At 35.2% G+C, this 13479-nt stretch overlaps 1 protein-coding gene and 1 long non-coding RNA gene across 2 annotated transcripts in view; one reads left to right on the forward strand and one right to left on the reverse strand.

Annotated features, from left to right (window-relative positions):
• The window catches only part of LOC111044942 (agrin), a 118903-nt gene that overhangs the window by 96248 nt on the left and 9176 nt on the right, over window positions 1–13479 (reverse strand). The gene's annotated exons all lie outside the window — the stretch shown is intronic.
• Window positions 3237–4319, forward strand: LOC120355080. The gene is made up of 2 exons (XR_005573421.1): window positions 3237–3447; window positions 4011–4319. It is a non-coding gene; the product is annotated as an uncharacterized LOC120355080 (long non-coding RNA).

The following is a 13479-nucleotide window of genomic DNA, read 5'->3' on the forward strand; positions in this document are numbered from 1 at the left end:
GCCCGCGTTTTGGCCACACTGATGTTCATTTTGTGCATTCCACACCAATTTTCAATCAACTTCATTGACGCTTCTCCCCCTTTCTTCTATCTGCACTCTTGATGATGCTTTGATGACAACAACCAAATCATCAGCATATGCCAGCACACTACACCCTTCTGGAATTCTTTTTCGTAATAAAGAATCAAACTCGACTATCCACTTAGTAGGCCTCAAAATACTTCCTTGTGGGCAACCACACGTTAGATATTTTCGTCCATCCACAGCTCCAACTTTATACACCACGTCTCTTTGGTCAAAGTGAATTCTAATTGCAAGGTTTCCCTGTTTATTCACATCCCTCTTCTTCAGCTGATATAGAACTGAAGGCCACCACAGTCTGTCAAATGCTCCTGCAATGTCAATAAAAATGACATACACATAGGTCTCCTCTGCTTCTTCAGCTCTTTTCAAATTGGTGAGTTCATTATTCCATCATCTCGTGGATTTAAGTTTTGAAACTCACCTTCCCAGCACTCACTCACATACCAAAGTTGGACAATTCATGAAATTTGTCACAACAACATCTATCTGAACATCCAATTGTAGTTCCTCAATTTTATGAACAATCTCTCTCGATAAACGAGTCCAGGCAGCATTTCGTGTATTAAACCGCAGGCCTAATGCCGTTCTGTGGTCTCTCTCCATGAATTTCAATGCTGATGATAATCAATCGCTGATCACTGCTGCTCTCTTCAGTGACATTCCATTTCATGTCAAGCTCATCCATGTTTTTGAACAAAGTGAGGTCAATATTTGTTCTTTCAAAATTTCTTCTCAGATCAAAATTTCCTTTATAGGTACCTCTCATTTGTCCTTCAATAGTATAGATTTCCTGCAAGAGTGGGATCTTGAACCGGCTTTCTTCCACCAACCTCTCAAATTCTGACTGACAAACATAGGAACCCTGCAGGTTAAGTTGACACACTTCAATCATCGTCAAGATTGATTCTTTTCCTCTCCATATCTACCGCTCGCATATAAACCGGCCATCTTTTAGCATCAACACTATGATTACCTGGTTTCTTATCTCTCAAGCAGTTTACACATGATGCTTCTCTTGCACTCTTGTTGCAATCCTTCACGAGATGGTCCATCTCTCCACATCGTGAGCAGTGTACTCGGTTTTCTGAACTGGACTTGGCAAGGAGTCCATATATCAAACATTTATTGCACCTTAAAGGTCTCACAGGCCTCAACAACATAATGTCTTCGTTCTTTGACTCTTTGCCCAGTTTTGAAGAGAACTCTGACATTTTCTCTGAAGCTCTCTTTTGAGAGCTTTGTATTTTGAGCTCTGAAGTCTTCCAATGCAATATCTTCACCATTCTCAACCAGAACATCAAAGATAATCATTCATGGCTTCTTTTTAATCAACTTCTCTACTCTCAGCCCAGGCTTCTTATCTCGGATTGATTTCTCAATCAAATCCGCAGTCCTTTGGTCTTCTACCGCAACTACCAGGCTATTGAGGGTATAGATTCAAAGAAAATCGTTAGAGCAATTTCGAGAAAACCGTGAAAAACATGGTTTTTCAGTAATTATCCGCCATTTTTTCCGCAATCTTGAATTGAATTTCTCATTGTCGGATCCTCATGGTATAAGGACCTCAAGTTTAAAATTTCAAATCAATCGGTTAATTAGGAATTGAGTTATCGTACTCACAGACACACACACACACACACACACACACACACACACACACACACACACACACACACACACACACACACACAAACACACATACAACACACAGACCAAAACCCAAAAATCATGTTTTTGAACTGAGAAGACCTTGAAACTTATAGAAAACTTGAAATTAGGGTACCTTAATTTTGTTTGGAAAACAATACTGTCTTTACCTTTGGTAATAGGGCAAGGAAAGTAGAAAACTACTTTCTCTCGCTTCAAAACTTTTGTCCGCCATCTTGAATTCGTCATATGGATTCAATTTCATTACAAATACAGCTTTATTTTAAATCCAAGTTCATTTTTCAAATGAGAACGTGGTCATTATGATAATGTTCTCGATACAGAATCTCAAAAGAAAATTATTGGCGAAAACTGAACATGAATATCTCAAACCGTGTCAATGATCTCAACATTTTAATATACTAATAAATTATACAAGTATGAAATCAATAAGTACCGTTTGTACATAGTATAATCAAGTGTTATTGAACACTAATAGTGGCTTTTTCTCAACACCTTGAACAGAAAAAATTATACCAAATTTATATATGTCATAGCAACTGCTATCACAAGCAGTATTATTAATTACGTGTATGTTACAGACAAAAAATTCACAGGTAGACATACGTTAACAGAAGCGAGAACTCATAAATTGAATCTGTTGTGTACTATTCAACTGAAATCATGAGTCAGCGCATAAAGTTTGTCAGTCTGACAGTCTATTTGATAATTCCCAAATAACATTAGCTTTTTAAATGAATGGAAAAATTAAAGAAATAGCATGAGATTAACTCCAGCTGTCAAAATAATAAATAAAAACAATTTTTTTTCTTCTGAACTCTCAATGTTATTTTCATATCCTGAAAAAGGACGAAGGAGTGAGTTATTTTTGTTGTCCAACAAAATCGACCTGAAAAAAAGGTTCGTGGTCAAAATATGAAGCTGATTGATCAATTCTTTCTAAAGTTACTGTTGAACATACAAACAGACGGAAAACGTTTTTCGCCTTCAGTAAGTTCAGTAAGTTGAAAATAAAAACTCGCTAACACTCATTCAATTATTGATGATACACAATTTACTAACGAACAGATTATATATATATATATATATATATATATATATATATAATAACAAACACACTAAACACACACACACACCACACACACACACACCACACACACACACACACACACACACACACACACACACACACACACACACACACACACACACACACACACAGAACTATATCGATGGTTGAAAGTCAAAATGTTGTAAGCGCCAAAATCTGGGAAAATTGGTTTTTGAGTCCAGCTGATAGATATGTGCTTGTTTTACGTCCCAGCAAAATGTTGTAACCATCTAATTCATTTTAAGGGAGAAAAAGAAGAATAAAGTTTGTTGTAACTGCCAATATGGCAAGTCTTTGAAAGTCAAAATGTTGTATGAGCTAGAAACTGAAAGGCAGAATGTTGTATTGTCATCCAAGAACATTTTTTACTGGATCCAGTTTTCAATCTCTGCTAGCCAAAATGTTGTATAAGCCACCAGTCACATGGTTCTAGGTTATGTTTCAGTGGAAGTTGAAGCGTGATTCTTGTTTCATTGGTCTGTGTAGCGTGATTTGCTGTATATTTTTGTTGTTTGAAATTGAATTATCCAGGAAAACTTATCAAGAGAATGAGTTTGTAAACTGTTTCATCATTTCTTTGAGAGGTGAGTTATCTATCGTTATTTTTAATCATTGAACACCACTCTAATTAAGTATTAAGTACTAATTTAAATATTATTTTGAAGCTTTATATTCTCAGTTGTCTGCATCACCAACTCAATTGTAATCAGTTTCAAATAACATAGGCTACTTCTGAATTTGATGCAGGTTATTTTTTCATTGGAGATTCAATCAATTTATGTGCAAATAATGAAAACAGGAAACATAGTAATATACAATGATGTGGTCTATACATTGTAGGATAGTCTATTCTTCTAGGATATATACACAGAGGTAGGACATTACTTGTTTATGGTGGGTAGAGGATGGATACATGGATTAAGTTACTTATTGTGGATATAAGTTACATATTACTTACAGTGGATATAAGATACTTATTTTTGAGAAGACAGAGTGGGGTGGGCCTACTTGATCACTTCTACTTTTTAATAAGTTGAATTATTAAAACAAATTGGAAATTGATTATTTCACTCAACTCCTTTATCAATTTCCAATAAGTCATTATTAATTTGTTATTGTATAATATTGATGAAATGTTTTTTCACAGGTTGGAAAAAATGACTAGTAGAGCTGCTATGTTGGTTGAATTGGCCAAGAAATCTAATACCAGTACTACAGAATTTGCCAGTTTAAAAAAGGAGATGAAAATGAATCTAAGAAATAGCTATGATGAAGATGAAGAAACAAGGAAAATATCAATGCTTTGTAGAAGGAGCAAGACTGAAGTAACATCAAAAACCCAACTGTACAATGATAAGCTTCCAATAAATGAGAGAAAATATAAAAACTTAACAGATTTGTGTAAAAATGGAATCATCCCTGAAAGATTCCATACTGAATACTTCCAGATCCCTCATAACAAAAAGACAGCTGACGTTCTACCAGAGACAGATGAAGAAGACTCTGTAGAAGTTTAGAGTATCAGAATAACTATTAGATTACAAATAAAAATCAATAATAATACTAGTGATTTATTAGGAAATGAATATTAGGATAGACTTGTAGTTGATAGATTTAATAGTTACTACTTACTACTATGGACAAATATTTCATTATTCAGTGCATTATTTACAACTTTATAAATATTTAAATTATTTGCTTATTTTTTTATCTTCTACTTCAATTTATCCATGTTATTGTTTTCTAACTGCTTTTATTTGGAATTAATTGTGCAAGGCAATTGACCTGATTTAGACTGCTAACTGAGCAGTGAATGATGTACATGCAACTGTGCATGTACGTAGCCTATGCAAGTTATTCTTTTGTACTCTTAATTTCCATGTTATTTTCTTATTTTTGCCTACTTGTTAAATTTTCTATTAATCTTAATTATTTCTAATTGCTGAATTTTAAATTATACAAGATAATTGATTCAATTTTCTCTAATAACTGAGCATTGAATGGAACTGTGGATGTGGGGAGTAAGACCATGATACACAAAACTAAGTTATAGGAAACTTTATGATAAGTTATACAATGCCTATGATTATAAATGATGAATAAATTGATTCTATTCTAATAAAATCTCTTTTTTCTTAATCATTAGATTAATTTTAGAGAAAAATTAAAATTGTAACCTCCATACAGTAAATTTCAGTGTAAGGCAGAATGTTGCAAGAGACAAAATCTAAATAACACGGGAATATGTCGAGTCAGATTGTTGTAACTGACATTAAGCTCAAATTTTGTAATGGCAAAATGTTGTAAGTGCCATAAATTGGTTAAAAATAGAAAAAAATGAAATTTGAATAATATTCTCATAGAAAATAGTTGAAATGAAGCACATATACACATGAAAGAAGATAATTGTTGTTGAAATGATGATTCTAGAAGTTTTTTAGCTCTCCTGAAAAAACCGAGTTCTGTCTCTTACAACAATTTGACTTTCTACCATCGATATTTGGTCAGGTTTACATTCATTTGAACACATGAGAATGTTCAAATCTGCACCACTCCACTTCCTGGTTGATTGACAAAGGGGGCCCAGCCCCCGAAAATTCTCATTTAAATGTATGTTTTCAAGTGTTTTTAATCTATCCGTGTTGTATGTATCCTGTTCATATTTATATTATGAAACTCTTAAGTGTTTTCTGTTAAGTGCTACAAAGATATATATATATATATTAGTGATGCAGCCTGAGAAACCATGCCCTAAGTCGGATTTTCAGTTTTTTGTTTTTTATTTTATCTTGATAGAGCACAAAATTGTGAATAATTCAACACCAGATTCATCCTTCTAACGTTAAAAATGAATGTTATATGAATTTTTGAAAATTAATTACTCAAATTTGCAATATGCGGGAAATTGGCCGTAAACTTTCTAGTATTGAAAAATTCATAACTTTCACATACTCGAAGATAAGTCTATAAAATAGGTAATCAAAATGTTCAGTAAGTCATGTAGAATAATATTATAGTAACTAAAAATTTTTTTGATGAAAATTCTGCATGCTTTGTGTGTAAAAGTGAACTTGAAAATAAAAAGTGCGCTGAATTTAATGGAAGAGTTTACTTTTTGTACTCATAAATAGAAATGAGTGTTCCGATTAATAAGAATGTTTTTAATATACATTAACTAAAAGTTACATTTACAACACAATGAAAATGGAGCTTACCTAAACTAACTCAATCAAGTATAATAATAATAAGAATAATTTCAGTCATAAAAGAGCAATAGTCATCTAACTTATGTACTTGGATACTTTTCTAACCTATACACTTGAAAAGCAAGCACAAACAAAAACATGCCTTAAGTCGCTATGGGGATTTAACATTACCGACTTAAGGCATGATTTCACCAGTGTGTCATATGATTTTAAACGTGGCTTTTAGTATTAAAAGAGAATGTTTGTAACACTGTGACTGCCACTAGCATGTAGTTGATAAACTAATTACACAGATGGCATGACAATCTCAAAATCATGATTTCCAACCTATAAAGCTATTTTGATGTCTATTGACATTTTTCCTCTGCCGACTTAAGGCATGATTTCTCAGGCCGCATCACCTGCTATGCTATATATATAAATATATATATATATATATATATTAAAACAGGAGACACAGATTTAAAACACTTAGGAACTCACATTAGAAACAGAAATTTTCAGAAACTGAATTTCCTTCCTCAACCGAGCAGTGAGTCACTGATTTTTTCAGTGGAAAATTTCCGTTTCCAATGTAAGTTCCTTAGTGTTTTAAATATATTTATGTCTTGTGTCTCCTGTTTTAATTTATATTACAAACTTTAAAGTGTCTTCTGTTATGTGCTATTACGTGCTGTTACGTGCCACCCTCAGAAGATGTCGTCTGCGATGGCGACGAAACGTCAGACTCAAGTAAGTCAAAACAAACGGATGTACCCGGTTAATTCTTTTACATATAATATATCCATCCGCGAAACACTCAAATTTAATATATATATATATATATATATATAATATATATATATATAACATAAAATCGCATTTTGACATATCAAATACAAATTTTGTGCTCAATTATAATAATTGATTGTAATTGAATTAAAAAAAGTCAAAATATAAAACTATGCACATGGAGAGAACCGGTAGTTTTAATAACATAATTATTAGAAGATAAAACTAGACATTTATAGAGCCAAGTCCAAATCAGCAAGCCATTCAAGAGCTGCTGGTGCAGCATTCACAAAATCCTCAACAGCATTGGGAGACAACCCGACAGGACAGACCTCAGCAATATGTTTCAAAGTTTGTTTTGGAGTTCCATAGTCACATTCATGTGATGGAATGATCCCCCATTTATGCAGACTGTCCCCACATACACCATGCCCTGTTCGCACCCTGTTTAATCCCTTCCAAAGGTAATGGGGAAGGCTGAAACCTTCTGGCTCTTTATCTGGCTTGATAAGCCATACTAATTGGTCAGGTGCTTGCAAATTCCAAGCAGCATTCCACTCTGAGTCTATGTTGAAATTGTTGTCAATTGAAATTGTTGAAATCCTTTGCAGATGTCAATGGAGGCATTCTAGATCTGAGGCGACCTATTTCAAGGTCGGGAAGGTCTTCATGAATTGGCAGCATTGGGTTATCAGAAATCTTTTTGAAATCCTTTAACAGGCAGTTGAGTTAGGGAAATGTTGGCAGGTTGACGTGAAACTCCCTATTTTTCTCTGATTCAAGTGGGATTTAGTCATCTGTTTGTTCCCAAATTTTCATCAAGTGTGTTCTAGACATCATTATATCAGTTCGTGAAATTTCCAACTTTAAATTTCTTTCAAGCTCGCGTGGCTCTTCAAAGTTTAAAAGGTGAAATAGTTATGGTTATGTCGCCACCAGCACTGCGTTCGAAGGTCGAAAAAGATAAGGCTGTATCATCACCTGCCCAGCAGCGTAATCAACCGAAACAACAGAGAGGGCAGACCAGCCGGCCGCCCTCCTCTTCGTCTTGCTCGTCGACTGCTGACGCCGGCTCTGTTGCCATGGCGACGCAAAACCAAGCTAACGAAGCACTCGAAGCACTTCTACTCAGCGACGATTTCTGCGATCGTTTTGCTGCAAGAATCGAGAATCGGCTCCGCGACAGCCTATGTGAGACGGTCGGCGCTGCGTTGGAGGCCTCCAGGCTTGAAGATGCTGTCAACACAATCAACGATCTGTCTCAGGAGAATGCAGCGCTGAAGGAACAAGTGAAGCAGCTTCAACAACAAATCGACAGTCGTTTGGATGGCCTGGCCCAGTACCAGCGGCGCAACAACGTGCGGCTGTCTGGCGTGCCGGTGGCGGGCGGCGACGACGGGGCGTCGACGAGTGTAGCGGCCAAGGTGGACCTGCTCAAGCTTAACGCTAAGCTCGGCTTGGAGATCCGGCCAAACCATATTGACCGGTGCCATCGTGTCGGACGCAGAGCGAGGGCAGGGGTGCCGCCTCGACAAGTGCTGATCAAATTTGTCAGCTATCAGCGACGCAGTGATGTCATCTTAGCCAGACACAAACTGAAGAATATCGGCCTTTCAATCCACGAAGACCTCACCAAACCACGACATCTATTTTCAAGGCAGATTGCTGATGAAGTTGGTAACAGGAATGTGTGGTCTCGGGACGGTAAAGTTATATGGAAAAAGGACTGCAGAATTTTCACGCATTCTTTCAATCAAAGTGATGTGATGCAGCCGGAAGACTCTTAGTAAAAGTGAGTGGATGCATGTAAACTTCTTGGTGAGTTTTTAATGAGTGAACTTTTAATTTCTTTATTCACTTTTTTGCTCCAGTTTTGTTTTATTTTTTAGCTATTTATATATTTTTCTTCTTTGGTAATATCCTTCTGAGTATGCTTGCAGCATGGTGTTTTGTTAATTATGAACAAAATGCTATTTTGTTGTTATCATTTTGAATGTTATCATTATTTACATTCGGTAATTGAAATAATTATTTACTCCCAATTAGGGTTCATTCATGTTGTTTTCTCTCGTTGCAATAATTGACTATTTTTCAATTCATTCATTTGTATCTGAAATGTTAACTCTTGATTTTTGCACTTTCATATGAAATATTTTGTTGTAGAATCTATTCATGCACCTCGTCCCTATATCATCTTGTTTGTTTTCTCAGTTATCAGTTATAATATTAAAACTCGATAAGAACAGGGGCTGTTCTCTAGTTCTCATGATTTACTTTTTATGGGGGCTCTGCTTTTTATTAATAATAATAAGATTCAATGAAATTCCACTCGATATTACTGATGCCAATACTGACTTAAGAATTGATGATTTTATTGTGAAGGTAATTTGGGTTTATAGATCACCAAGTAATCAAAATATTGATAATTTTCTTAATAGTCTGAGTAATGAAATCAGTAAAATTCCTTATGGAATAAATGTATGTGTGGCGGGATATATTAATATAAATACACATTGTGAACTGGTGTTCCTGTTCAAGATTATCTGCATATTTTCAATAAAATGGCTATAAGTCTTACATAACTGGTGATACCAGAGTAGCAACCACAACAAATTCTTGCATTGACCACATTGTTTATAAAAATTCAGGCAACCATTCTATGTCCATTGAAGGAGCTATATTTAGGACAACCATAACTGACCACTACGCGGTTGTACTGAACTTGGTGAAGGTTCCTATCAATAAGGATAATAGAAACGTATTGATAAACACATTAACTAGAACCAACTATCATGCACTATTGGAACGCATAAGGAATGAAGATTGGGAAGAAATCTATACCGTGAATGGAAACATTGACACTATTATGGATAAATTTGTCGATCGTTTGACCAGTCTCATCAATCAATGCAAGAAGGTAAAAGAGAAACCTAACAGATCTCGTCCTTGAAGCCCTGGATATCTGAAGGCATCATAAGATCAATAATCACGCGGGAAAAAATGCATTCTAGACTCAGAAGAGATCCTAATAACAATATCTTGAAGAATGAATATAAGGCTTATCGTAATGGTTTGAATAAGATCATAAATCATGCAAAGGAGGTCTAATATAAAGGGAAAATTGAAAATTGTAATAACAACAGCATGAAACGAAGTGCATAGTGCATAAACGAAGTTATAGGTGAGGACAGTATCAAGGACAAGAGTACTGAACTTGATGCTCACTCCCTCAACAATTATGTGGGTAGATGTGGGTAAATTACAAGCTCAAACTATCAATTTCCCTGATAATACTGGTGATCGATTTCCTGCAATACAGATCGATAACACGTTTCTTATGAGACCAACGTGCTCAGTTGAAATTGAGGCAACTATTAAAGATCTAAAGAACAACTGCAGTCCTGGTATTGATAGTCTAGGTAATATTACGCTGGGATAGCTAACTATGAGAAAATCAATGAAAGTGTCAGATTCATTTGTATGATGAGTTAGATCAAGTACTAAAATAGTCAAGTTGAGGCACTGAAATGTGCTAGGGATCAGATAATAGTGAGAGCTGCGATTAGTCATGATCTAGTTAGTCATGGTCATTTCATATCACCCAAGACAAGGACACGGTTATAAGATGGCATAAGAAAAAGTAATGCATTTTTAAAATCAGTTAAATGACTGATTTTCGGAGGACGATAGCAAATTCCCACAAGTAATTTATTAGATCTGGACAAACATAATTCAAGGAACATGAATTCTGGTCTAGCAGTGTATTCTGGCTCAGATTTGAGTGATATTTCAGTTTCTATACAGTCTTTGACATACACTGCTACTCCCTCACAAGCTTCATTCAACCTATCATTACGGAAAAATTATAGCCAGGCAGTGCAACTTGGTTGTACGAAATGCTGAGTTTGAAGAATGATTCCGGAATACCACAAAGAGTGGGAGAAGAACATGTGCTTATGTCATATGGTATTTTGTTGAAGATGTAAGGCTCTAAATACATAACTGAATGTGTAAAAAGATCTTTATTGACTTTTGGAGTCCAACACATCAGCCTATTGGAACTTCTCATGGTAGTATGTATAAGTTTTCTGTCCCAATGCTCGCACTCATCAGGTAATAGTATATTTCGCACCTAGGGCCGAAAATAAGACTTTTCCGGCTCGAAATCGGTTTTCAAGTCCGAGGCCGTAGGCCGAGCACTAGAAATGATTGAGAGCCGGAAACACATTTTTGCCCATGGTGCGAACGCTATTTTCCGCCACACAGAAAAATAAAACAATATACATATATGAGAATAATTGTTTATTAGGCACTTCCGAAAGCAAAACTGGAAGGTCATAGCTCTAGCAAATCTGAGGTTATCTGAATATCAGGAAATTGACCAAGTATTTTTAGTTTTTATTCTGATTTGTCTAAATAACCTAAAAGATTATGTTCAATTATGTGGGAGGTTGAGTTTATACTTTTTTATTCTTTCAAATGACAATAAGATGATATTATTATAAATGTTTTAATTCTTAAATAATAAACACAAATAATGAAAAGTTTTTGATCAGCTGTTTTAGCACACTTGGAATTTGGCCAATCTGAATGTCAACGTCAACAATGCTTGTTGTCATCGACTTCAGAAGTTTAGGTTACAAGTTCTATCCTACTCTGAGAATCGAATTTGAATAGTTTATAATATATATCTTATCTGTATTTTATTCATCCAATTGAAATGATAGTATCTTATTGCAGAATACTTATTCGCCCATGATCTGTCCCGATCCTATTTAATGTGAACCATTCTCGTCTACTAAAATCAAATAAAGCCACCTTCTGATAGTGGATGTTTTGAGGCCTTTTTTGATATCCTTTTTCAATAAGGGTTGTCAGAAATGGGAATTAAAATCAGGAATGAGGATTCACAAAATATCATTTGAAAATCATAGCCTGTTCCAGTGTTCCAATAACCAGAATTCAAATATTGATCTACATTGTGAATGCCTAGAGGCCCTTGGTAGTCGGTCAGTTCATGTCTGGTAGTCACATACATGTATATTTCCGCTTTCACTGGTCTTTTATTATCGTTTCAATGAATCAATTCATCCGATTGCAGTATGACGCATCCAGAAGCAAATGAATAGCAAGAGTTTCTCTAGAGGGGCTCAATAGCCCCGAAATGATGACAGGGAATGGAGAGTTGGCACGTTACATGTAGCACGTACCTACACACTAAGCTTATTGGACAATTGCTGGTTAGGAGATACGATTGAAGTAGCAACTTGAAAATAGATATTCCACTCAACAAGGGAAATTGAACTGCTATCAACAGTAGCATCAATCAAACATAATTATTCAGAATATTCAATCCATTGAGAATACAAGGGGGCCCATCACCCACCCTCTAGAGGAACATGGACACATCATCCCCAAAAACAAAACTTAAAACATCAGCTCCTACCCCTCCCCCTTTTTTGGGGCCTCCAATGGAGAATAACACTGTGACACAAGTGATTCCAGTGACAGGTGAACGTAATTTAAAGGTCACATATTGGAAGACTCGAAGAGAGTTAGGATAACTAAAATCTACTACTATATAATGAAAAGATCATAAAATCCAACAAAAGGAGTCTATTTAGTTAGTTAGCAGCTCAATGCGTAAATTAAGTGTTATTTGTTAATTAGAGTGATGCTCACATAAGCTTCAGGCATGTGTTCAGTTGTTTTTGATAAGGATGATGATGAGAGATGAGTGAGCCTACACCTATAATTCGTAGTTCGTGTTCTAGTACAGTATTCATTGAAAAGTGTTCTGCTTTTCTTCCTGTATTTGTATTGAAAACTAATACTTCTTTTTATAAGTAAAAGAGTATGTCAATTGGGATTATATACGGTGATATTCAATCCACAATGAGCGATGACTGATAATTTCCACTGTAGTATACTTATTTGTCCTCATATTGTAAGCATGACACAAATGATCTAGTACTATTACAATATTTTCAATAAGGTATGGATTTTCCCACGATTTCGTGTATCTCGGAGCTCGGAGTTTTTTGTAGGAGATCGCGAATTCCGATCGTCTTAACGGACATGTTGGACATGAATATCAAACTCGAAAGGTAATTAAAGCTCTCTATCTTGTTTTTAAGAGTAAGAGAGTGAGAGAGAGACAGGAAACTGAAACAGTTATATCCCGCAGTCCTCCAGATTACGAAGTTTAGTTAAAGGGAAGAAAGCATCCTACGTTTTTAATGTCTTTCCTTCGAAGGATGACGGTCTAACTGTACATTGCCGCTCACTTCTCAAATAACAATTATATGCGCAATCATTAATTTTTCAACGAATGTAATTAAACACCATTTGAGGATTTTGGCAGTGAAGCGATGATTATTCAAATGAACATCAAAGTAAGTCATTCGAACTGAGTTTATTCTGAGTTTTATTGCTCTCAAGCAATGAATAAAGCATGCAAATATATTGGCTATATTCATGGTTTCCAAACATTAGCCGTGGGCTACGAATATCAGTAATATTATAATTAATCAATTCCAGAACTATAATATACTCAACACATTTGAAAACGAAAAGCCTTCGATTTATAAAAAGCTTATTATGGATTGCAACAAGAAGATGAAGAATACAGGATAATCT

The sequence above is a fragment of the Nilaparvata lugens genome, chromosome X, assembly GCF_014356525.2.
Source record: "Nilaparvata lugens isolate BPH chromosome X, ASM1435652v1, whole genome shotgun sequence".
NCBI classification, from domain to species: domain Eukaryota; kingdom Metazoa; phylum Arthropoda; class Insecta; order Hemiptera; family Delphacidae; genus Nilaparvata; species Nilaparvata lugens.